The 26,414-nt window shown below is 42.7% G+C and overlaps 1 long non-coding RNA gene across 1 annotated transcript; it reads left to right on the top strand.

Annotated features, from left to right (window-relative positions):
- The first annotated feature begins 13,411 nt into the window (after positions 1-13,411).
- Positions 13,412-14,641, top strand: LOC133888979 (uncharacterized). The gene is made up of 3 exons (XR_009903848.1): positions 13,412-13,867; positions 14,050-14,190; positions 14,287-14,641. It is a non-coding gene; the product is annotated as an uncharacterized LOC133888979 (long non-coding RNA).
- The last annotated feature ends 11,773 nt before the right edge of the window (positions 14,642-26,414 follow it).

Here is a 26,414-nt window from a genome sequence, read left to right as displayed (position 1 = left end):
GCAGTCACTACTACATAACATGTTATCACTATCGGTCTAAAATTGTCATCATTGCCAGTTTTAGAACTGGCAGTGAAATAGCAGCAGTGATACAACCAACTTATGAACCGACAGTGATACAATACTGCCAGTTCAAGTCAATAATCGGTAGTGATAATCCATCCACATGTACAAAAATAATCTACCATAAACTCTTTAGTATGGGTATTTGTCTAAGTTTGAACTTAGACAGAGACCCATACTAAAATATTCATGGTAGAGTATTTTACATCTCAAACTTAGAAAACTAGGAACGAATATTGTAAAGCTGTTGTAGTATGATCTCTTCCATTTGGGAACATCAAAGAGTTCTTGGTACAACTACCTTGTGTCATCCATTTTATATTTTGTGCAATCCAAGTGACAATGGTACATCTAAATGAATGATAAAAATATTATCATCTTGAAGCAAATGCATTTTCTGCCACTTATTTAGATCTATCTATTGCCCCAATTTAGTTACTAAACTTGCCACTCATTTAGTTGGGGAGACATGGAGATGGGGAGGACGGGCTAGAGAGATGGGACAACGGGCTCGGGAGATGGGGAGACGGTGATAAGCATGGAGGACGTGGAGGCTGGGCCCAAGGGGTAGAGGCAGCCGCAGTGGTGAAGATTACCGTCAGACCACTTCGACCGCCACTACCCCTCGGGAGTGGTATCGGGTTCGATAGACAGTGGTCACGAGGTGGGTTGGGAAACGAGGGCGGTTGTGAGGTGGATCGGGCTCGGGAGACAGCGATGAGCTTGAAGGACGTGGAAGCCAGGCACAAGGGGTAGAGGCGGCTGTAGTTGCAACGATGATCATCATACCACTTCGACCGCCACTACCGCTCGGGAGTGGCTTCTGGAGATTGGGAATGAAGTGAGATAGGGCACGATTGAGTGAGACATGCTCTATTTATAGAAAAATTATTACTACCGGTTTAGAATACTAACTGGTAGTGGTAATAATTAACACCCCCGGTTCATCTTCGCTCAATTATTGCTCCATCGGTGAGCATATGAACCAACATTGGTAATTCTAATCACTATCGGTTTGGAATACGAGCCGACAGAGATAAGAATTATCACTTCTAGTTCGTATTAGCTCAATTATTACTTTGTTGGTGAGCTTTTGATTCGGCAATGATAGTTATTATCATTGTCGATTCGTACTATGAACCAACAGTGATATTAACTATCATTGCCAATTCTTAAGAGTTCATGGTTAGATCTGCCGGCTCAACTTATAAACTGTCAGTGATACCTTATCACTGTCGGTTATTTCCGAATCGGCAGTGTAAATAAGATAGGGATAATACTAGTGAGTAGCACCACTATCACCATCCTCGTTGTGAGGAACCGTCTAAATAGTATTCTAATTAATCATTAAGTCGATCATTTCCATAATTATGACTGCAATGATTAACCGGAATATCATTTCAGTAGTCCTGGCACGTGTTTTGTGCCCAGTATCGAAATACACGCCTTCCTAATATAGGTCATCACAAAAAAGCTTAAGAAAGAGCAAATAATTAAAATATATTATATGTCATTAAGTCATTGCATTTCCATAAATATTTACAAGACACTACGTAGCAAAAAACAATATATATTGACAACAAAAGGTGGGTGGAGCTATTGCCTTGAGGCACCACCTAAAAACTTGTCACTTGAGTAGTTGCACTACTCATGCCTGCCACCTACATCGACGAGCGTGAAGTAGCCAAACACTAACTCCTCCTCACCTGTAGAACCTAAAAGAGCACCGTCAGTACGGAAGTCCTCACAAGACTTAATCCATAATGGGTATATATAAATAATCTGACTCCAAGGATTATGCATTTGGATGATTAGCAAGGAGCGGCCGCAAGGTTAAGCAGATTCACATGCGAAAGCAATTTTTGACATAAATGTGTAAACACCTACACATGACCACCTATATATTCTATCTTGTAATCAGCAACATAAACATATATGTAACTGAAACCATCATAAATATGTCTGAGAATATAATCATCTTAACTATATCCCAACATACCATACCATATCATCCCATATTTGTGACTCTACGACCGATGCAGATGAACAGAAACATGCTCACGACCGAGAGTGTGATAATTCGAATTGTTTTTACACCTTGCAGGGGGATACATCTTTACCCACATGTTTCAAGGACCATTCAACTTGCACTACCACACAATCCTACATAAGGGGGTACTGGTGTCAACCTTTCTTATACCCGGAACTACTCACTTGCACATGCCTCTATGCCACTAGGTTTACCGTGAGCATGTCCCAGACACCTTCGACTCCCTACCACCTTGCTTCTCATATTCTTTTTCTCTTACGTGTCATAGGGATGCACGGCAAGCGTTAGCACAACGTATGATAATTGGTTTATCTTACCATTAGATCGATATGTGGGTAGTACATAAAGTGCTAAAGCCAATGACATCAACGGATGATACTTAACCGATGTAAGCGGTCTATAGTATTTAGGTTCCTCTCTCGATCTACCCCTACCACCACCTAGATCTCCCATCATTCTCACCACTCATCAACCCCTCATTGTGAACAATAATTAAACCTATAGCTTGCAAACGATAGAGCATTTTACTGCTCAATTTCTACCGATGACCTAATACCCTACTAAGCATCTTATTTAACTTTTAAGTTAGACAACCACATAGTTGAGCCTAGGTTACAAGGATAGGAAACATCAAATAACCAAGGTATGAGCAAATACCTCAACATAGGAGCTACCCACCATTTTTCGACACCGACTCGCTAACATGCACAACATACATATGCATAATTTATCACTTAGACACCACATGATCAGAGTATGCTTAGATGTTTACCTTGCTACTCTGGCGCCTACCAGATGCTACCTACGCAACACTCATAGAATTCTGGATGGCCCTCGGTCGCGCCCACGTCACACTCCATGTAGAACCGAGAACGACGACTAGAGGGGAGTGAATAGGCATCTTACATATTTCTTATAAAATAGATGGTCTACTCCTTATTCACCTAACGCTCCTAAAAAATGCACAAATGGAAGCATACACTTTAGAGAGACAAAGTGAAAAAGAAAGTTCTAAGTCAACACGACTCCGCATATGGAATATGAACCATAGTCTCTAGACCATTCCATGTGTCTTTGAGCACAAAAGGTTAAAAAATTGAACGAAGAACAAAGCAAAAAGACAGTGACTAAAAGAAGCAACTCTCCAAGTTGATGGTCTAGAGATAATGAGATTCAAGACCCTCTCAAATACATGAGTATATGAATGTTTATGTCTCTAGCAACAATAAGGAAAAAACAAAAATTAACAAGAAAATCACAACTGGAAAAGAAAAACTTACAAACTTGGAAGGGAACCAATAGAGAGAGACTAGAAGAAGGGGAATTCAAGCATATGCAAAAATATAAACTTTATTACTTAAAGAGGCAAGTCCTATTTTAGGCGGATTACAAGGATTTCTCTCTAAAAAAACTCTCATATATTACATAGGCTAAGCACTCATTCTCCTCTACTCTAAAACCCTAATACTAGGCTCTCAAATAGGTGGCACAAGGGGCTCAAGTGGCTAGTTCAAACTCTCTCATAGCCTTACCCCTCTATTTATAGGCGATTGAAATTTGATTCCTAAGTTTCCTAGCTTGTTACCAAAATACCATTCTCTTGTAGTATACTCCTACCTACCACCAATGATATTTTGGTCGATTTCTTGCTCTGTGCATTGAACGGTCACGGTGCCTCAACGACTTAGTTTTGCCTCGACGCAAGCTTAACGATGATGCCACGTACTCCTTTAGTCCTCCCACGGTTTTGAGGCCCAACCATAAAACCCTATGCACGTTTATCAAAGCGTGACTCGCTACTTTCTTACACCTTAAGCAAGCTCTTTGATGTCGACACGTGTACTCTGTTTTGCGATTCTAGCCACCGACAAGTCTTTCCTGCTCCCGATACCTCAAACCGCCTTGTCACTTTCACCGGCATCACTTTCGTTTGACTTTGCCAACATGCCATCTTCATCCTCTATTTCATGCTTTGTTTGACCTCCATGTGTGCAACTAGGATCACCCTTGACTCCATCCGACTTCCTTGATCGTCCAGCATCAAGCATCCGCTTAGCCTCGATCACCCGCGATCGACTATCATGTTGCATCCATCACCTGCACACCATGAGACAAGCAAATACATTTCTCCAACTCTAACTTCAGTTAGTCCATAATCAAAATGCTCAAACCAAGCTCAAGCAATCCAAAACTTGATAAACCAAATTGAAAACCTTGTCAATCACTAATCACATATAAACCAAGACATATTTCAATTTGGTTTCTTACTCTGGTTCTTCGTTCTCTAAAGAAGAACGTATGCAATGATGAGCATGAAAGAAATGCAAAGATTTATGCTACAAGATGCATAACAACAAGTTAAAAGTACAAGACACGTGAAAGATTAACGAAGTCTATAATCTAACAACTTCAAAAACTTTGACAGAATCCGGAATATCCGGGTTAACCTCCGGGTGGGGGTCCTCAGGTTGCCACTTTTTGATTGACTTGGAGGTTGCAAGTTGAGGTCGGAACCTCCGGGTTGGGTTGGAATATCTGAGTTTGGTTCCAAATGGGGGTGCTTGGCTAATCCTAAATCGGATCAATCCAGAACTTCTGGATTGTGTCGGATGCTTTGGGTGAGGATTCGAGTGAGGGCGCTTAGTTAGAATTAAGTCAAATTACCCGGAAATTTTGGGCTATACCTGGAACTTTCAGGTGGGGGTTCTTGGTTAGTATAGCAAAAATATGATTGTGATATTGGTGATTAATAATAACACTGTCAATGGGACTAACATGTTTGTCAAGAATATATGTTAGTAGGTCTCATGGATGCAATATATGAATAAGCCACCATAGCCGGAACAAAGTTGGACTGAATTGAAGAAGTCTCAGGAAGATTTGCCTCACCGGATGGTCTGGCGCTTTGAGTGTTTGAGCTCACCGGAGTATATTTGTCAAATGTGAGAGAGGCTTGAAGACCTCACCGGAAGGTCTGGTGTTTGAGCAAAATGCTCACCGAAGCAATTCTTCCAGAGAAGCTGATGTGATAAAGAATATGCCTCACCAGATAGTCTGGTGATCAGTGGTAGTTGCACCGGAGCATTTTTAGAGAAAAGAAGAGAAGGTTAAACCCACCGGATGTTCTGATGATCAGAAGGATAAATGCACCGGAGCATTATTACCAGAGAAGTATGTAGCCGCTGAAGATTGAAGGTTCAACCCATCAGATGGTTCGGTGAGAATGGAATGAACACCGGACAATGAACAGTGTCTACAAGCAAAACGAAGTTCAACCGAACGGATGGTCTGGTGATGAAGGCTGTGTAACACTGGAGCATTATTTATAGAGAGGATTGCATTGGTTTGATTGGCTGAAGATGCTGGAATTCAGATAAGTTCATGTACACCTGAGAAGACATCCAAACCATTAAAGTACTCAAAGTGATCATTCAAGACGATTAAGCATACAATTAGAAAGTAATTAGTATTTATAAACTTAGAGAGAATGGTCCTAGATGATTACTGCTGGAGAGCGTATTCAGAATTTTGCATGGTTAATTCATATGAGCTCGTGTTCAATATTTTCCCTCGAACCCAGATGGGCCGGGTTCCTGCTGGGTCCCCCAAAAAATTAAAGAGGGGTTCCTGCCTGCCTGACAGATTTCCTATTTACGAGTTGATGATTCGTGCTTCGCGAGTAGTCATCCAATTAACGTTAATTAATTCATTTTCACTATAACGAAGGTGACTTAGATCTTGGAAACATCTATGCCACTAAAATTTTAACATTATTTTGCACTAATTTATGGTTCGGATTGGAATATATAGAGTTACTAGCAAGTGCACAGGAACAGGCGTGCAGGTGCGCGCAGGGAAGGGACCGGACCAAGCCGGCTCGGCTGCCGTCTAGATCGGCGCGGCTCTGGCTCTAACTTGTAGCTGAGCCGAACTAAACCGTATACGTGCATGCATGACTAATGGGCCGTACCCCATAGACAACTAATGGGCCCCCATTACCCGGTCAAACGTTGACGAAGGCGCTAGTACTTCAGTCGTGCCTCCGGTCGTTGACGTCTCGACGAGTAGGAGTACTAATGTTTTGACCCTGACAACGTTAGCGGAGGGCTAAAAGTCCCCTTTCAGAAAAAGAACTAAAATTATCACTGAAGAAAAAGAACTAAACTTGAATCACTCACTACGGTCACAAACCAGTGTTGTCTTTTCATATTTCGATTGTCGATAGTCCCATGAATACTACGATCGGGCATAGAAAAATAATACTATACGGACTATGTTTCTAAACATACCGAAGTAGGACTAGTGACGAAAATCCCATTTTGAAAACCGTGTCAATGCCAAATCGACAATCTGCTGGACAAGAGAAAGTACCGTGGGCAAAAATCACGTACCGGCGAACTCGACTCTTAACTTTTTCAATGGCTAATTTTCTGCCAGTCTAGAGTCGAATACATTTTCGAAGAACTCATTCGCGGAGCTAGAGGTGTTCCGGTATACTTAGCCACTCTAAAAATCTTAGATATCATCAGTGAGTAGTTTAATATTAAGTATAAATTTATATATTATTTATTAATCTAATATTTAAGGAAAAAATGAGCCACCCCGTTCGCTCTAAAGATCACAAAATTACAGCATTATTCTGAAAAGATAATCTAGATCACTTATTATTATAAATATCTAACGGTCTAGATTAAACCAAAGAGCCCATATCAAATACGATTAATAAATATATAAATTCAGAATTAAAAGATATGAAAAATTAGCGGTTCGATTTTTATACGGCTTGGGAAAAGAACATATAGATAAATAGTCCAAATAAAATAAAATAAATAATAATTAAAATTAGGGTTGTAATAGAAAAAATGATACATATCAAATCCAGTTTTAGAAAAAAATCAAATTATTATAAATCTATTATCTTAATATTTGAGTGGAAAAATGAGTCAGCACGTACGCTCTAAAGTCCATAAAATTACCACATTAATCTGAAAAAAGAAAAAAAATATAGGCCACTCATTATTAATAAATAGGTAAATTCGGAATTAAAAGATATGGAAAATTAGTCATTCGGTTTTCATAAGGTTTGGGAAGCAAAACATCTAAATAAAGAGTTAAAATAAAATAAAATAAATAATAATTGAAATTGGAGTTATAATAAAGAAGGATCCATATCAAATATAGTATGAGAAAAAAACAAATTATTATAAAAATCAAATATAAATAAAGATTCAATGTAAAATTTATTTAATAAATAGTTAAAATTCATAAGAAAAAATAATGAATTTTTCAAAAAATTACTAAGATAATATAATAAGAAGCACTTTGTAGCCTAAGGTCATCTTATTAGGCAAATAGCAGATAAGACATTGTACGGAGGCAAGATAAACCTATTCTGTTTTTTATTCGGATGTCTACACCTAACTCACAATTATGATAGTTGATCAAAAGTATACAAATTGAATCAAATATATAATTCGGGTATATGTTTGGAGCATAAATAATTTTTTCTTTCACTAACATAATTTTTATCTCTTCTTATCATTTTATACGTTTTGCAACTAAATAACACTAACTCATAAAAAAACTAATAAGACTAATTTTTAATAAAATCAATAATAATTAATATTAGGGTTAGAATAGAAAAAAGAAGAATCCGTATCAAATATAGCCTAAAAAATCAAATTATTATAAAAAAATAAATGCATAAATAAAGAATGCATGCAAAATTCAATTAATCATTAGCTAAAATTCATAATAAAAAATAAAAAAGTTTAAAATTATTACGAAGATAATAGATTAAGAAGCACGTATAACTTAAGTTCGTATGAGGTAGGTAGCAGGCGAAGCACAATATGGAGGCAAGATAAATATATTCTAGTTTTTGTTGGGATGTCTACGCTTGACGCACAATTGCGGCAACTGATTAAAACGTATATGAATCGAGCCAATACATATATATAATTCGGATACAAATTTAGAGCATACATATTTTTCTCTTTCACTAACATAATTTTTTTCTCTTCTTCTAATTTTATACGTTTTGTAACTAAATAACACTATCCTCATAAAATAAGCTAAACAGATTATTTTTAATCAAAGGGTATCATCATAAAATATTTTAGCAAGACTTGCCACACTATTAATATGGATCATCTTATTAGTTAGTCTAATTACACATGATCAATTATATTATTACGCTTATCCACACCCACCGCTCGTTTTCGAGCTCCGCGGTTGTAAGAACTCAAGTGCGAAGGTCCGACAACCCGACAGCGTGCCGCACGTCGGTTTACCCCTGCCTCGGCACCAAACACAAACGCTGTCCGAGCTCGACCGACCGTGTAGAACTGTTCAGTGATTTTTAGGGTCGTCTGTCTCTTTACACCTACCAGGACCTTGCAAGGACGGCTCCAATGGCCGGCAGGGGTCGAAACTTTGTGGTTCATTTTTTGTTGCCTAGAGAAGATTTTCATGGCCATTTTTCTCTTCCTTATCTTGTGTTCTTTCAGGTCTTATGATTTTGTGCTTTTGTGCGGCGCTAAATTTAAAAGAGCTGCTCGGTTTTCTGAGAACAATGAGAGTCTACTCTGCCTCTGAGAATAATGAGAATTACGCGGTGGCATTTCACCGAAGCTCGGCATATATAAAGAGGATATTACAATAGCATATTATGTTTAGCTGACGGGAAAAAAAAGGCCATTTGACGTCGTAATCAGACCGGAAACGAAAGATAACGATATGTTTAGTCGTTGTTTAAAAAAATTTGAATGAATTGAATGATAAGACATGGCCTTTGCATGCCCCTGCTAACACAACTACATCTCCTTGGCTTCTTCTTCCCAGAAACCAAACATAAAAATGATCCTCTCTATCTGTAACAGAGAGGTAAAGCTGAGAATGGTAAAAAACAGAGCACCACTGCATACACTGATACAGTTTGGTTGCAGAAACGGCTACTGGTTAGCAGCAGTGCGAGGGGGAATTGGACCCGGACTTGAGGTCGCCGAGTATCTCCACCACCATCCCGATCCCGTCCTCCAGCCATCTGTCGCCGTTCAACGACCTCGCCGACACGGCAAGGGCGTTCAAGATTTGGACCAAGAACACGAGCACCAGCAACATCTTCGCCATCCTCATCGCCGCCGCTGCCATTGCCGTTGTCGTGCAGACGGGAGAGAGATTTACAGAGAGAAAAAGGACTTCCTTGCTTCCGAGCTTGATGGAGGCTTCGTTGTTCAGTTCTCGAGCTTGATTTATGGTTGTTGAAAGTAAAGCTTGCTGGGCTGTGCTTATATAGGTGAGGGTTGGGTGCATGGTTTGCGTGTATGGCGTCGCACGTGAAAGATACATGCGCATACGTGTTGCCTTTTTTGCCGTGTAGAACCGGTCGCTGTTTTCCGAGTCTCACCTCGCGCTTTTCGCCCTCCGGACAGGTTCCAACTCTTTGACCTTGTGTGGCAGGCAGCTCAAACGAGTGGTCAGATCAGCACCTTTCATTGGATCCTCCAAGAAAACCGACAGCCAAGATCAGTCTGACATTCTGACTCCAACTCCGAAGGTCAACATTTCTCATGCATGTTGCTTCATGGAAATTGGCGAGTACTACTACGGTTCAATTGTCTTTCTAAAAGAGAGAGTCTGGTCCGGGGTGGGAATAGATAGCAGGAAATTCAAATTATCTAATATCTGTATCCGTTAAAATATAAATATGGATATTCGTATCCGTATTCGTTTTTGAAATGGATATATCCGAATTCGTTTTCGAGATTCGGATTCAAATGTAGATATCCGAATTCGAGATATATCCGATTCGTATCCGTATCCGCCAACCAGGCAACCAAATTTTGCTAAAGTTTTAGAAATTTCAGATATGAACGAAATTCCAACCCAATCAATTGGAACAAATTTTAGTTAAATTTGATCAAAAATTTAAATTTCCAACATGAATTTTGAACAAAATTTCTAAAATTCCGGCCCAATCAAATTAGAACAAATTTCAGTCGAATTTTCTCAAATTTCAATCAAAATTTTTCAAAAATTTAAATTTTCGACCTGAATTTCGGAGATCGAGTAGATATCCGAATGCGGATTCGTATTCGAACTATCCGATTCGTATTCGTATTCGAGGATATCCGGATCTATATTCGCATTCGAATTAAAATGTGATAAATTGTACTATCCGAATTCGATTTCATACGTATTCGATCCATTTCCACCTCTAGTCTGGTCGCACTGAGAATTTGAGATACAGGAGCTAGTATCTGGTCAGATGAAACTTAGTACAAGATCTATTTATCGACCAAGTACTACTTGTAGCAGCGACGGGTCGTTCTTGTTTGGGACACCAACGCTGGACGATGACACACAGCTTACAACCAAGGAATCGTCTTTCCATGACCGGGACGGCAAGACCAACTCATGGAAATATCAAACCCGTTTCACATTCTTGTTGAACGAACAAACATTGAACTCATAATATTATTTTCGTTTGACCTGAAACTGTAAACATTCAAAATTCAAAAGCACGCCGCAATGCACGTTCCTGTACTCTGCAGCGTTCCAAGAACTCAAGTGCGTCCCGAGGACGATCCGCAGAAATTGAACGAGTCTCGCACGGGTTCTTCCTTCTTCGTCGTCCTCGGCGCGTTTGAATCGGAATGGATCAGAAATCAGCCGTGAACATATAATACTATTCCGAAAAAATAACACGAGACTTCAAACCATGCATGCGACTGAACGCGTACTGTACTGACTACCGAGCCGTACGCCTGACTTCCTCAGCTATATAAACGAGCTCGCCATGCAAGGCTTCCTCAAACACAAGAACCAGACATCAAGCTCCAAAGCAAGCTCGATCCATCTGCCTGTCTGATCTTTGACTCTGACATTGTGCCTGCCTTCCGCCTGCAAGTGCAAAGACGATGGCGATGACGGCGAAGGCGGCGTTGATGCTCGTGCTCGTGGTGCAGATTCTGAGCATCCTCGCCGCCGCGGCGAGGCCGCTGGAGGGGGACGCCGGAACCGACGGCTGGCTGGAGGGGGGGATCGGGATGGTGACGCAGATGCTGCGCGGCGCCAAATCCGGGCCCAACCCAGGCTCGCACTGCTGCTAATCGAGCGCGCACATACTCTCACTCCTGACTCCTGAGCATGCACGCACGGTGGATAGCTGCTCCTGAGTCCTGACGAGTTGTTCACTGCTTCGATCTCGGCCGTGTGGCAATACCTCAACAACACTGATCACCAGAGCTCCCTTTTTCCTCAAGTTTTTCATCTATATTAGGCGGATCAGCCGTTTTTAATAGTTCTTTTTGTCGAATCATCAAGGTGTAATTAACATACCATGTACATGATCCTGTCAATTGAATGTAACGATTCATTCGTTTCTTTCGAACCAGCTCATTTCGATTTGCATAATTGCCTCTCCATAGTAAAAAGGACTATATTACCACGTCTGGAGGATCATAACCATCCATCTAGACGATCCCGTGGCTGTATTAAAACTTGTTTCTACCCTATGAAAATGTTGAACTAGCGTTTGGTTGGCGGAATCTCATAAGGATCACCCGCAATCCTCTAGCAATCTTTAACTACACCTTGTGCATATGCAACCCGTCTTTCTCAACAGCCAGCACACAGGAATCAACAAGACCTCAAACTCGAATTGTCTGCCACCGTCTGTTCGACAGCAATGTTCGCATGACGATGGGGAGTGTCACATCCAAAACTCATAAACATGTATTAAGTATAATTATTCAGCATTAGTATCATGTTTAAATTTAAACAATTTTATTTTTAAACACTAGAGCATCTCGATTTGGGTAATAAAATGAGAGAGAAAATGTGAGAAAAGAACTCTGACGTATAGACCCACTAGAGTCGGGCAACCACTCCATCCCTCTCCCTCAGCTATAGCCCCACCTTCTCACTCCTCCCCCACGCCTCCTCACCCTCTCTCCCAGCCAAAACAGCAGCAGGAGCTGCTGCCCCCTCTCCCTCAAACTCTCTCTCATTCTTCCTCGGATTCTTCCTTCAAGAAGCAAAATCAAGGTACGTGTGTGGTACCCTCGCGATCCCTAATTTCTACACTTCCTATCCATCCAAGTATTTTACGCATACCCGAAGTATTCGAGCCGTTCTTGACCTCATTTAGTGTTCTTGATGTTTTGAGCTAAAAGAGTGATTTCGATGAGTTTGAGCTAGAAATCGTGTTGTGTTGTTAGTGGATGAAGTCTAAAACCCATATGTTAGTGCAAACCCTTCACTCCTACATTGGTGAGACGCACAAATCAAATCAACCAACGTTTTCTATGAAGAACTCTCTCTGCAACAACCCAGAGGTCCCAGGTACAACCCGGAAGTTCTGAGTAGCACTGAGAAATCCCCGTTGAATTGTACTCAGAGATCATATGGGTTTAGTTTGTGAATTAAGTCTAGAACCCTTGGCATAATGCATATACATATTTATGTGTGATAGATTTAACATGCAAGGTGAATCGGTAAGGAAATCAATGAGAACGCATTTTCTTACAGAACCGAAGTTCCAGAGTTGCAACCTGAAAGTTGCGAGTGATCCTAGTTAGAGCTAACTGAAGGTATCGGTGATGTTATAAGAGGAGGGTAAATTAGAATACTTAAAACTATTTTAGCTCTAAAAATAATACAAGATAAATATATATAAATTTATATCTAAATGTGCTTTAGATTTATTTAGTGTGTCTACTCTATCGATCAAAACATTTGTATCATATCTAAGAAGGTAAATTGTAAAAATGTAAATATAAAAATATAAATAAGGTAGATAGAGTAAATTCAGCATAAGAGATTTTTTTTCTCGTAATATTGATGATATAAATATCACCCCTAATTTAGGTTAAAGCTAAAAAAAAATATACTCCCCATCAGCAACTTAGCGTCCTGCTTTTCTCTACATGCAACGCCTCACACGTTGTAGACCCAGAACCTTCTCCATCTAAAGCGAACTCAAGCCATCTTCAGCAGATACTCTAAAAATTTATCCTCTATAACGCTGTTACAGCATTTCCTTACACTATTACAGTACTCTTTATTTTTTCTATCTCCAGCAGCTACCATATTTTTTACTTTCTATTACTTTTATCTTCCCTCCGAACCCACAGTCAACCTCTATGAACAGTATTGCCGGTGCTATAATATTTCAGTAAATTTGGAGAACCTGATTCTCTCTCCTCAACACTGTAACGCTGGATACCGTATTTGCTGAAAAGCAAATTCGAGTGATATAGTGTTTTACAGGGTACTGTAGCATGAGAAACCGAATCTACAGGAGAACCGAGAGCAAACTCCGAAAGCGAGAGCATGGTCCCCTGTTCTTTTTCTTCGACTTGCCGGCGATAGCGCCACCCGCGGCGGCCTCACTGAGGGAAGCTGGGGAAGCCCGCTGCGGGTGCTGGTGTTGGGGCCACAGCAGCCTCACGCTCCTCCTCCGCGCGTGTCGTCGTCGAATCCACCGCCACGCCGACCCGCACCCGGCCGCTCGCCAACCCTCGCACCCACCGATCCCCGCGTGGCCGCACCGAGGCGCCGACCTGGTGACCCACGCCTGCAAGCCACCAAAAATTGCAGCGCGGAGGAAAGCCAAGGCCGCCGGTCCCTTCCCTTTGCCACCCGCCGCTGGATCCTCCACCCGCAGCTTCCCCCAGTCTACCGCGGCGCTGGTCCGGAGGAGCAGGGATCCACCCGTTCGGAGGTGGACTGGCTCACTCTCTTGTGCTGGTGAGTGGGTGGTTCATCCTGGCTTGCTTTGGGTGGATGGATTCCCTTGTTCTAGGATTTTGTTTTTTTTCCTTCTTGTGAGAGGAGTCAAAATATCCCTCTATTTCGATTCAGTTTGGTTGCGGATTTGCGTGCTACGTGGTGCCGTACTGATTCAATCCTCCATTTCGAGGTTTGGTTAGGTGGTTCTTCTTCCTCTTCGGCCCTTGAGATCGGCAGCAGTTGACAGCAACGGACGAGCTGTGAGGTCCTGGATCCTCGAGCCCCTGAGAGATAGCACCCTGGAGCTCTTCGTGCTCGTCGCTGTGTGGATTGCCAGCAAGGTGATGTCGTGAGCATTTCCTTGTGCAAACACTGTGTAATTTCTTGACATGGGTGGTAGTATCACCTTCATTTTCTCTCTGCAATTCTTTGTTCAGATCCATGATGTAAGGCCGCTTTCGGTGAAGAGCCTCAAGGCGCTGGGACATTTGGTGCTCATGGAGGATTAGTAGTATCTGCTCTGTTGATTATTAGTGAATGTACATGCGTATGTGGATTGCAGGACAACCTTCCATTTCTCTCTGCAATGCTTACTTGTAGCTGATGAGTACCGCCGGCGTAGCTAGCAGCCGCGGTGGGCTCTAATTTTTTTAGTTAGTACATATGGTTTTAAATTACGAGTTGTCTGTACTTTTTCTAAGTTGATAGATGGCTCGAAATATTGAGCAGTAAAATATAAGGATCTGTACAGACTGTTTGTTCTGAGCCGTCTGTATAAATATTTTATACATATTTTTGAACGGTGTGTATATATGTTTTCTTTAGTAGACAAGGCCTCTATCTAAATTAGTTACTAAGTAAGGTCTTGTCATTAGTCTCTTTTTTAGTTTTTTTTGTCGTTGTGATCACTTTAGAGTTTGAGCTATTAAGGAAAGGGTCTTCGCGTTTTTGCATAATTGTCATTTCACTGTTACACTAAGTTGGAGGGTTAATAAGTTTGCTAACGAGTTATTGAGGCTTTAAGGTCCTAGTGTACCACTTGGTACATAATTGGATCACTCCTTATTCACTCTCTAGGCAGTGATCATCTAGCAACACTCTTTCTAGACCTATAAACATTAATCACTCTTTAATGGTGTACTTAATCGCCTTGAATAATCACTTTGAGCAATTTGGTGATTTGGATGTCTTCTCAGGTGTACATGAACTTCTCTGGACTCCAGCACCTTCAAATGATCGAGTGGAAGGGTATTTATAGCCTCAAATCCGTGCACTATCTGTTAACCTAATGACTCTGAAAAGCTGTTAACATCGGATGATCCGGTGAGAACAGTAGTACTGGTATCAGATCATCCGGTGAGTACACTCTCACAAACTAGCTGTTGGAACCCCATTCAAACCTCTGTGAACACCGAACACTTTGGTGCATACTTAATCTCCATCACCGGACTATCTTGTGAGTTATCCTTATACATCCGAGCATTTCCTTCTTCTCTATGTAAATTGCTTCGGTTTATTCATCCGGTGCACATCACTGGACTATCCGATTAGTTTTCTTTAGCCAACCGAACCAATGCAATTCTCTCTAGAAATAATGCTTCAGTGTTACACAACCTTCATCACTGGACCATCCATTGGGTTGAACTTCGTTCTGTTTCTATGCATTGTTAATTGTCTAGTGTATTGTCCGATGTTCATTCCATTCTCACCGAACCATCCGATGGGTTGAACCTTCGATCTTCAGTGGCTGCATCCTTCTCTGGTAATAATGCTCTGGTGCATTCATCCTTTTGATCACTAGACCATCCGGTGGGTTGAACTTTCTCTTCTTTTCTCTGAAAATGCTCCGGTGCAACTATCACTTATCACCGGACTATCCGATGAGGCATATTCTTCAGCACAACACCTTCTCTAGAAGAATTGCTCTGGTGAGCACTCTAGTCAACACCAGACCTTCCGGTTAGATCTTCAGACCTCCCTCCCATTTGACAAATATACTCCGATGAGCTCAAACACCGAAAGCACCAGATCATCCGGTGAGGCAAATCTTTCTAAGACTTCTCCAATTTAATCCAATTTTGTCCCGGCTGTGGTGGTTTCTTCATATTTTGCATCCATGAGACCTACTAACATATATTCTTGATAAACATGTTAGTCCTATTGACTATATTGTCATTAATCACTAATATCATAATCATGGCCTAATAAGGCTATTTTCACTACACTAACCAAGAACCCTGTCACGTCCCAAAAATGCTAATTACGTAATTAAGCATGCATAGTTACTATTGCATGTTCTTACACGTGTTTGCCTATCAAAGACTGGTTACACATGTTTTAAATACCTTAGAGATGGTTTAGAACTAGAACGCTTTGGAGAATCCCTAAATACCTTAGAAAAATTTCAGCAAAAGAACCCCCTCACTGTCTAACCGGGGTCACCCGCGGTCTGACCGTCAGGTACGCTGCTACGTGGGCTACCATATGGATTTCATGTGGTCCAACCGGAGCCAGTTGCGGTCTGACCGCCAACACACAGAGGCTCGACTTAAGGTGGTCGATTGCCTCTCTCACTCTCTTACTATCGCATTTGCTTTCTCTCACCCTCACCCACTCCCTCTCCCTCACGTGCTCTCTCTTTCTCTCTTGCTCTCCCAACTGAACAAGAGAAAGGAGGAGAAGAGGAGCAAGGAGGGGAGGCCAAGGACGAGGTCTCCGGCAAGCTCCCCCACCGGAGGTGTTTTCCCGTCAAGCCCAAGCTCCTCGGCAATGTCTTCTTCCTCCTCAAGCCATCTACCATCTCCCCGATGGTGATTTCGAGCTCCGACCATTCCCCAACCTCCACGATTGGACCACAAGCTTACTAGAACATGGTGAGCACCCTAGACCCCCTCCCATTCCTTCTCCATGGCTAGATCGACTGGATTTGAGCTCACCAAGCTCAACAATGACCTCCACCACCATTAGAGGCAATAGCCGAGTTTCAGTTGTTTTTGGCATGTGCATGTTATCCTACGCGGTAGAGGAAGTCAAGATGATACTTTAGGTCCAAAATCTCCACCCAAAAGCCACCAGAATCATCGCCAGTGAGCTCACCAAGTTCCCCCGGCCGTGCATAGCGGTCTAACCGCTGTTCCAGGAGTCCGATCGCCCATCGAGTGGGTCTAACTGCCAGACCCCAAATCTCTCTGCACGCTGGCGGTTCTGATCGTGTTTTCCCACAGTCTAGCCGTCACTCCCAGCGGTTTGACCGCCCATGTTGGTGGTCTGACTGCGGCCAACTCAGGTATTACCGTTTCCGCGTAGTTCATTGTTTCCTAAAACTTGTAAATTTCATAGTAAATTCTCTGTAGCTCTATAAACTTGTGAAACCAATTTTATTGGTTTCATAATGCCCTAATCTACCTATTAAAAATATCCCTAGCTATGAAATAATTAATTTAATTTCTAAGATAAATTAATTAGATTGATGCTTCATTAATTCACCATTAATTCATTACAAGTCCAAAAGTTGTGAAACCATTTTTGCTAGTCTTCTTATGACTTGTTATAGCTAGGAAAAATGTTTTCATGCATTATGAAGTATATTTTATGGCATTTCATCGCATACATATTGTAGTATACATTATTGCACTTCATTCATGCTCATCATTGCATGCGTTCTTCTTTAGTAAACGAAGAACCAGAGTGTGGCGCAATCGTGGTTGAAGGCGATGCCAACCTCCTGTAGTTCTGTGAGTGTCGTACGGGGAGTATCAGGTAACCACCAGAGCAGCAAGACAAGCATCTAAGCATATTGCCCTCTTTGAATTGAAGTGTGAAGTCAAAAATTGATAACATGTGCTCTATGTATGTTTGCATGTGTAGCGAGTCAATGTCGGGTTTATGTGGATGAAGCACCCGGGTTATCCTCGGTGCTTAAAACCATTATTATACCAGTCCCTGGGTCAGTTGCTGGTAAATAAGAGTCTTACAACAGGTATTATCAATGCCATACAACACGAGGGACAATTAGCATAATCCACCATCCCAGTAACACGTACAATACTAAGCTTAAGAGCATTAAAGAAAGGGTCCATGACAATAGAGTACACACCAGAGACAGCATGACGAACACGCCACTCCACAGGCAACTCGGGTGCGGACGCAACCGGGCCTACTCGTTAGCCTCACCGTCTGCCTTGGTGAAGTCCGGGTCGTCCTCTGAAAGCACAAGCAAGGATGAGTACAAGAGTACTCAACAAGTCCCAACCCTTGCCCTACGGCAGGGATACGAATACATGCATAAGAAGATGACAAGGAATAAGCTGTATGGTTGAATTTTGCAGAAAGCTAAGTTGTACACATGCATGGTTCAATTTATGTAAAGCAGTTTATGTAAATGACATCGGTAATAAAAATGGTTGTCCAAATTTTATTGTTGCTGGACACCCCGTCCTCGGCAACCCACGGCACAAGGCCGGACCTATATTCCAAAACAGGGCATACCCAGCCCACTCACTCACAAGGAATACGCACGCAACCCACGCTAGTTGCTGTGACCGAACCATAGTTCGTCCATGACCGCGGACATGGCTATTCGAATAGTTTTACCTCTGTAGAGTTGTACACTTTACCCACAAGCTAAGCTCGGCAACAATTGACCACCGTGGAAGCGCGACTCAACAAAGCCATTACCCACAACAGCATTATCACACTAACCACCTACGGGAGCTAACCAGGGGTTCATGACCTTAGCTAGGCCTCCAACCGGGTCGCCAAGCCTGCACCGCCTGCACCTGCTCCATGGTTCCCCGCTGCACAACTGCCTCCAGACGATAGTAGATTAGCTGGGGGAATTAGACTAAGCCCTACCCATATAGGGTCGAGTGATTGTACTGTATCGACTAGGTAGGATGTCACATCAACTTGGTCCTTAAACGAACCAGGGCAAACACCACCACAAGGAGTCTGCCCCACGGGTAGCACTCCTCCAGAAGCCTGTCATTCCGACAGCGCTCCAACTCCCTAGGTATCCCCGAAGGAACCCAGATTTGCCCTGATTCTAACCCCAACTCAGGCATTTATTATTATCATCCAACAAGGTTTTACCCATCCATAATCCACACAACACCAACACCAAGTTTTACACCTTTTTTTAAAATCGAGATGTGATTAAGCATGAAATCATGGTAGAGGTTATCGTTCCTAAGCATGCTATTACAAGGTGATTGTGTAGGCATAAGTAAAGTAGCCATGGTGAGATTCTAGGTTTACCAAGATTAATCTCATAGGATAAACACAAATGGTTGGCTATGCTACTTTAGGTCATAGCTAGATCAACAGTTTAAAATATGCCAACTAGTAATACTGCATGCATTATATCGAAGTAAAACGGCTGCTACGGGAGGTGTTGATAAAACCGGGTTCAATATGGTCAAAGGGAAATGGATTGAGACTTGCCTTCGTTGAAGTCCTCGAGGGGGTCCTGCTCGAACTCCTAGGTTCCTGGCACTTCCTCCTCCTCCTCGACGAACTCTTCGGCTTCTAAACGCGACATACAACAAGGCAAGCACACAATTAAATAAATAAAATATATAAATAATTTTTGGATAAATATGAAAATGGTACGAATAAATAGAGCTCGAATTTAGGAGAATATTGGTGGATGAATCGTCGAAATTGGAGTTGGAACGAGAAATTTATGGGCTTTGGAAGTTTGCCAGGTGTTTAATTTGGGAAAAAGAGAAAAGGGGGAATATTCTTGGAATATTCCATCGAAATCTGGTATTCTGGAAAATTGGAAGAGTTACTGTGCCGCACTGTTCACTGGGCTTAGCTTTTGGCTTGCTGGGCTTGGCTTGGCTGGCCATTGGGCCGAAGTGATGCCGGGCCGAGGCAGGCCTCTGGCCACGACAGCCTAATGCCGGCCCGGGGGCGATCGACGCCCAGGCCGAGTGGTTCACGGGTGGCGCCGCTGTCTATTCGCTGGGATACGGCGGCGGGCTTGCTGGAGAACGGCCGGATTGGCCTTCCCGGCCGTCTCTCACGGCGGTGAGAACACCGGGAGAGAGAGGAGGGAAAGGGGAATCCATTTTTGCGATGAACCAGGCGAGGAAGGGAGTGGAGGCGGTTGGTGGCGTGCTACAATGTGAGCGGCTCGGGTAGCTCGGTGGGTGGCTCAGTGAGTGCATGGGATGGGGAGGGAAATGTGTTAGAGGGCGAAGGTAGGGCACGTGGTGCTTGATGGCCAACAATGGCGATGGTAGAGGGCTCGGTCGAGGAGATCGACAGGAGGCTCGGCTCGGTGGGAGAGAGAGACAGAGAGATTAGCGAGAGTGAGGGAGGGTAGGAAGGAAGAGAGGCTTGCCTCAAGGTGCCTGGGGGTCGCTGTGGAGAGAGGCGGGGCTCGGGCGGCCATTTATAGGCGAGAGGGGAGGTGGGCTTCGCCGGCAACAGCACGGCGGCAAGGACGGCTTAGCTGAGCTCGGTACAGGCAGCGTAATGGCGGCCGTAGGTGAGTGGTTTGGCACAGCAGACTTCGTACACTCGTGCGCGAGCACGCTGTCACGGAGGCAGAGGGGGTCAAGGGTGAGAGGTCGACACGGCGGTGTACCGGTGGCCAGCTTCCCTAGTCTCGGTTGCTGAACGTACCTCGGGGATGTGACGGGCTAGAGTAGGGGGTGGACGAGAGGACGGCACGGCGGCGCGGGCGCGTGCTGTGCAGCAGAGAGAAGGGGGGGTCACCGGTGTGCGGCTCGGCGGACGAGCTCCAGCGCGGCGCGTACTGGCGTGTGGTCACCAGGAAGAAGGGGAAGAGAGTTTCACGGGCCGGGGAAGGAGGGGTGGCCGAGGGAAGAGGAAAAAGGCAGGCTGGGCCAAGAGAAGCGGGCCGACCGGGTGGGGAAAGGAAAAGAAGAAAAAAAAAGGTGATGGGCCGGTTGAGAGAGTCTGAGCCCAAGAGAGATGACAAGAGTTTTGAGATTTTGGAAAAAGGAATGACTTAATGGTTTTTGAATTGTTTTGGAAGAATTTATTTGAATCAAATTTTGAAATTGATTTGGCCAAAATTGGGATGTTACAGTGGATAGAACCTATGTTGATTGCATTACCTCTACCTTGAGTTGTTGAATATCCACATCTTTGTAGCCTTGGCGATATTGTTAATGTCTAATTTACAAGGTCATTTGAAATGCTTAGCAATGCATAGGTCACCGATAGAAGTCGAGTGGTGGAGTGTTCCATCGCCCACAAGCTATAAGTTTAATTACGGTTCACGATGATAAAATTGATGATATTGGTTGGATGAGTGGTGAGGATGAAACAAAATGTGGGCAGTGTTAGGGGTGTCTTCTGCCCCGGAGGAGTTTCTCGGGATAGTTCGGGAGAGGAGTCCGGACACCATAGACCGCTTTGCATCGTTAAGCACCGTCCACCGGTGCCGTTGGCTTTACCACTTTTTGTACTTACTATATGTCATATTATGGGAACGACAAGCCGAATACCTTTGTAGCTGTGGGCTTTTGGTGTGCGAGTTAATGGTGTGACCGGGCGGGCTTGCAGGGGTATCCAGTTTGCTTCGGGAGTAGTTCTGGATGACCCCCGCACCTATCAACGCAAGAGCAAAAGGTTGGGGGAAAGGTTGACTCGAGTAGCCCCTTGCATGGGCCTGTGTGGGCACGTGAGCCGTATGATCCTCAAATCATGTAGGTAAAAGAGTACCCCTGCATGGTGTAAACATAATTCGAATTTCCGCGCTCTCGGTCATGAGCATGCTTCTGTCCATCCTCATCGGTCGTAGAGTTATGAGTGTTGGACGATGGCATGGATGGTCTGTTGGGAAATGTTGATGTCGGCACCCGATCAGGGCTCTTAAGCCACCAAGTTACAAAGACAAGGCTCCACCCAGATGAGCCACCAGGCCACCAAGGCAATGTCTTACTACTACCCTTTCTTCTGATTCCTTGGCTCCGTGATCACTACGAAGCATGAGCCACAAAGGTAAGGGTCTCCGCGTCCCCGCACATTCACCTTGCCGCCGCTCTATACCAAGTCGGAGGGTCAACAAGCTTGCCAGCGAGTCACCAAGACTCCAAGGTGTCGGCGTACCACTTGGTACAAAGTTGGACCACTCCTTGATCCACTCTATAGGTAGCAATCACCTAGTAACATTATCTCTAGGCCTATAAGTACTAATCACTCACTAATCTTGTGCTTAATTGCCTTGGATAAACACTTTAAGCATTTTGGTGGCTTGGATATCTTCTTAGATGTACATAAACTTTTCTGGACTCCAGCCCCTTCAAAATAGCCGAGTGGGTGGGTATTTATAGCCTCAAAGTAGCGCACTACCCATTAACCCAACGGCTCAGAAAAGTTGTTAACACCAGATGATCTGGTAAGAACAATAGTACTAACACCTGATCATCCGGTGAGTATACTCTCACAAACTAGCTATTGGAACGCCACTCAAGCCTTTGCGAACACCAGACGCTCCGGTGTATACTTCATCTCTATCATTGGACCATCCGGTGAGTTATCCTGAGCGATCCGAGCATTTCCTTCTTTTCTGTGTAAATTGCTCCGGTGTAAGCATTCGGTGAACATCACTTCATCACCGGACTATCTGATAAGTTGACTTCAGTCAACCGAGCCAATGCAATCCTCTTTGGAAATAATGCTTCAGTGTGCACAACCTTCATCACTGGACCATCCGATGCGTTTATCTTCATTCTGCCTCTTTGCATTGTTCATTGTCTAGTGTGTGTAACACATTGATCACCGGACCATTCGGTGAGGCAAATCTTCCTGGGACTTCTCCAATTCAGTCCAACTTTGTCCCGGCTGCGGTGGCTTCTCCATGTATTGCATCTATGAGACTTTGTAATATATATTCTTGACAAACATGTTAGTACCATTAACTATGTTGTCATTAATCATCAAAATCATAATCATAGCCTAATAGGATCATTTTCGCTACAACAGTGATAATCAATCATCACTGTCGGTTGAAGGCTGGCTTAGGACTTCAGCTCGTAGTAATAGTCTATGCCCGAATCGATATTTTTTTGTCCGAAAAAAGTGATTTTTTTGCCCGACCAGGCATCCCCACACGTGCATGACTACCGTCACAAATCATGTGATTTTTCATGTGAAATACACGCACATGCTGTTCATGGCATTCAAACCCGGGATCACACATCTCGCACGATGCGTCCTTACCATCCCACCATAGAAGTGGTTGTGATAACAATAGCATATGCAATCCTTTTGATCTCTTCTGTTTAAAACTTTAAACAATTATTTGGACATCTAAATGACTTCAAATAAAATATTTTTCAACTACAAAGTTGTAGATCTCATTGAAGACTACAATTTTCATTTAAAGTTTGTCCCCATCTGACTTCGTATGAATAAGATATAATTTTTTTAAGATAAATTATCATTCATTATCATTGTCGGTTCTTTCCGAATGCACTTTTAGTGCTAGTCCTTGATATGAACCATCAGTGATACTTCATCACTAACAGCTCGTAAGAAATCGTTGATGGTTCAACATATAAGACATATTCTATAGTAGTACTACTTTATGAGATGTATATATTACTTTCCGAGATGTATATACTACCTTTTAATACGTACATACTCCTTTCTGAGCACCCATTAGAGGGGGAGTATGTACATCCAGGTGTACAGAAAAGGCTATATATATAAACTAGTATGTACTACTGAGAATACATACTCCCCGCTTAATCTGTAGTTGATCATGCTATAACTGAAGTATATACTACTTTTCTGAGATGTATATACTACTTTCTAAGATATATATTATTTTGTGAGATGTGTATACTTTTTTTATAAGTGAAGTATATACCTTTTCTGATAGGTATATATTACTTTTCAAAATGTACATACTTTGTTTTTAACACCCATTAGAGGAGGAGTATGTAACTCGTTAGCTTCTCCTATTGAGTCTATTATGCGTCTAGGTGCATTGTAGTTCACAATTACATCATCCTCCAGTTACAACTCAATCAACTATCAATTACAATTTGCTATATAGACCAATTACAACCGCACGTTCAGAAGTACATAATTGCAATATGAGAAGCTAATGAGCTATGTTTTAGATTATACTACGATTACAATCGTGTTCCTTATGTTGTACATCATTAGGTAAGAAATTCGTTAGGAGTTACGTTCATCTATAACACAATTGCAACTCAAAATTATTCAATTTAAAAAAGCCACCGACCCTTGACACTCCGCCTCCAGCCTCTCCATGGCTACGGGACCCGATCAGCACCCGCGCCATGACTTAGCTTTTCTCTTCTCCATGGTGCCACCACTTTATCCTGCCATGTTGTCTCACCTAGGATGCAAATCAATAAATCTAATGATATCCACCAACTCTTTTTATTCAACCAATAACACTACTTTTTTAAATTGAATAATTTTTTAGAAAACTAATGTAATTAACTAAACTAAAAAGGATCGGTGGGTATCTTTAGATTCACCAATTTATACTCTAGCTGCACGCAATCATGTGGCCATTGTGACAGGAAGACAGGTCATAGCGAGGTGGAAGCGGTGGCCAAGCAACGACCGGATGGCACAGCCACAGTGGCAGTATCTAAGGGCTATGTCTACGCAATGCCGCCGGTTGCATAGGCAAAGCACGAAACACCCCCACTAGAAAGGCAAAAATGTCGGGTTTCTCACTTTTACAACGCCAAATCTAATATTTTTGTAAAGGCAAACACACGAGTCATCATTAATATACTCCAAAGAAAGATCAAATTGTGTATTTGCAAACTGTGTTTTTTTAGACGTCTCTCAGCTGGATACAACTATAGTATCTGAATATGTGCACACAACAAGTTGTGCTCATATAAACACATGATAATTAGTTTATTTCTTCGAAGAATGAACAAAAAAGAAATGGAGGCAACTAGTTAGCGGGAACCTTTGATAGTTTCACAAGGGTAGGTCGACCCAATTGAAAGAACGATATACATATGATCATTTGGACAAATTAGCAGCAGTGTGAGTGTGGGTTGGGTCTTGCGGCGTCGAGTATCTTCGTCACCACCCCAATTCCGTTCTCCAGCAGGCCGGACCCATCCAACGGCTTGCCACCGTGATGAGACCTCTTAGGATTTGCACCAAGAATAGGAGCAGTCACTACTACATAACATGTTATCAATGTCAGTCTAAAATTGTCATCATTGCTAGTTTTAGAACTGGCAGTGAAATAGCAGCAGTGATACAACCAACTTATGAACCGACAGTGATGCTAAGTATCATTGCCAGTTCAAGCCAATAATCTGTAATGATAATCCATCCACATGTACAAAAATATTCTACCATAAACTCTTTAGTATGGGTATTTGTCTAAGTTTGATCTCAAACTTAGACAGAGACCCATACCAAAATATTCATGGTAGAGTATTTTACACCTCAAACTTAGAAAACTAGGAACGAATATTGTAAAGCTGTTGTAGTAGGAGCTCTTCCACTTGGGAACATCGAAGAGTTCTTGGTACAACCGCCTTGTGTCATCCATTTTATATTTTGTGCAATCCAAGTGACAATGGTACATCTAAATGGATGATAAAAATATTATCATCTTGAAGCAAATGCATTTTCTGCCACTTATTTAGATCTATCTATTGCCCCAATTTAGTTACTAAACTTGCCACTCATTTAGTTGGGGAGACATGGAGATGGGGAGGACGGGCTAGAGTGATGGGACAACGGGCTCGGGAGATGGGGAGACAGGCTCAGCGAGACGGTGATAAGCATGGAGGACGTGGAGGCTGGGACCAAGGGGTAGAGGCAGCCACAGTGCTTCAACTGTCACTACCCCTCGGGAGTGGTATCAGGTTCGATAGACAGTGATCACGAGGTGGGTTGGGAAACGAGGGCGGTTGTGAGGTGGATCGGGCTCGGGAGACAACGATGAGCTTGAAGGACGTGGAAGCCAGGCACAAGGGGTAGAGGCGGTCGTAGTTGCGACGATGATCATCATACCACTTCGACCGCCACTACCGCTCGGGAGTGGCTTCTGGAGATTGGGAACGAAGTGAGATAGGGCGCGATTAAGTGAGACATGCTCTATTTATAGAAAAAATATTACTACCGGTTTAAAATACTAACTGGTAGTGGTAATAATTAACACCCCCGGTTCATCTTCGCTCAATTATTGCTCCATCGGTGAGCATATGAACCGACATTGGTAATTCTAATCACTATCGGTTTGGAATATGAGCTGACAGAGATAAGAATTATCACTTCTAGTTCGTATTAGCTCAATTATTGCTTTGTTGGTGAGCTTTTGACTTGGCAATGATATTTATTATCATTGTCGATTCATACTATGAACCAACAGTGATATTAACTATCATTGCCGGTTCTTAAGAGTTCACAATTAGATTTGCCGGCTCAACTTATAAACCGTCAGTGATACCTTATCATTGTCGGTTATTTCCGAACCGGCAGTGTAAATAAGATAGGGATAATACTAGTGAGTAGCACCACTGTCACCATCCTCGTTGTGAGGAACCATCTAAATAGTATTCTAATT

The sequence above is a fragment of the Phragmites australis genome, chromosome 13 (assembly GCF_958298935.1).
Source record: "Phragmites australis chromosome 13, lpPhrAust1.1, whole genome shotgun sequence".
NCBI lineage: Eukaryota > Viridiplantae > Streptophyta > Magnoliopsida > Poales > Poaceae > Phragmites > Phragmites australis.
This window is presented reverse-complemented; position numbering and strand designations above follow the sequence as displayed.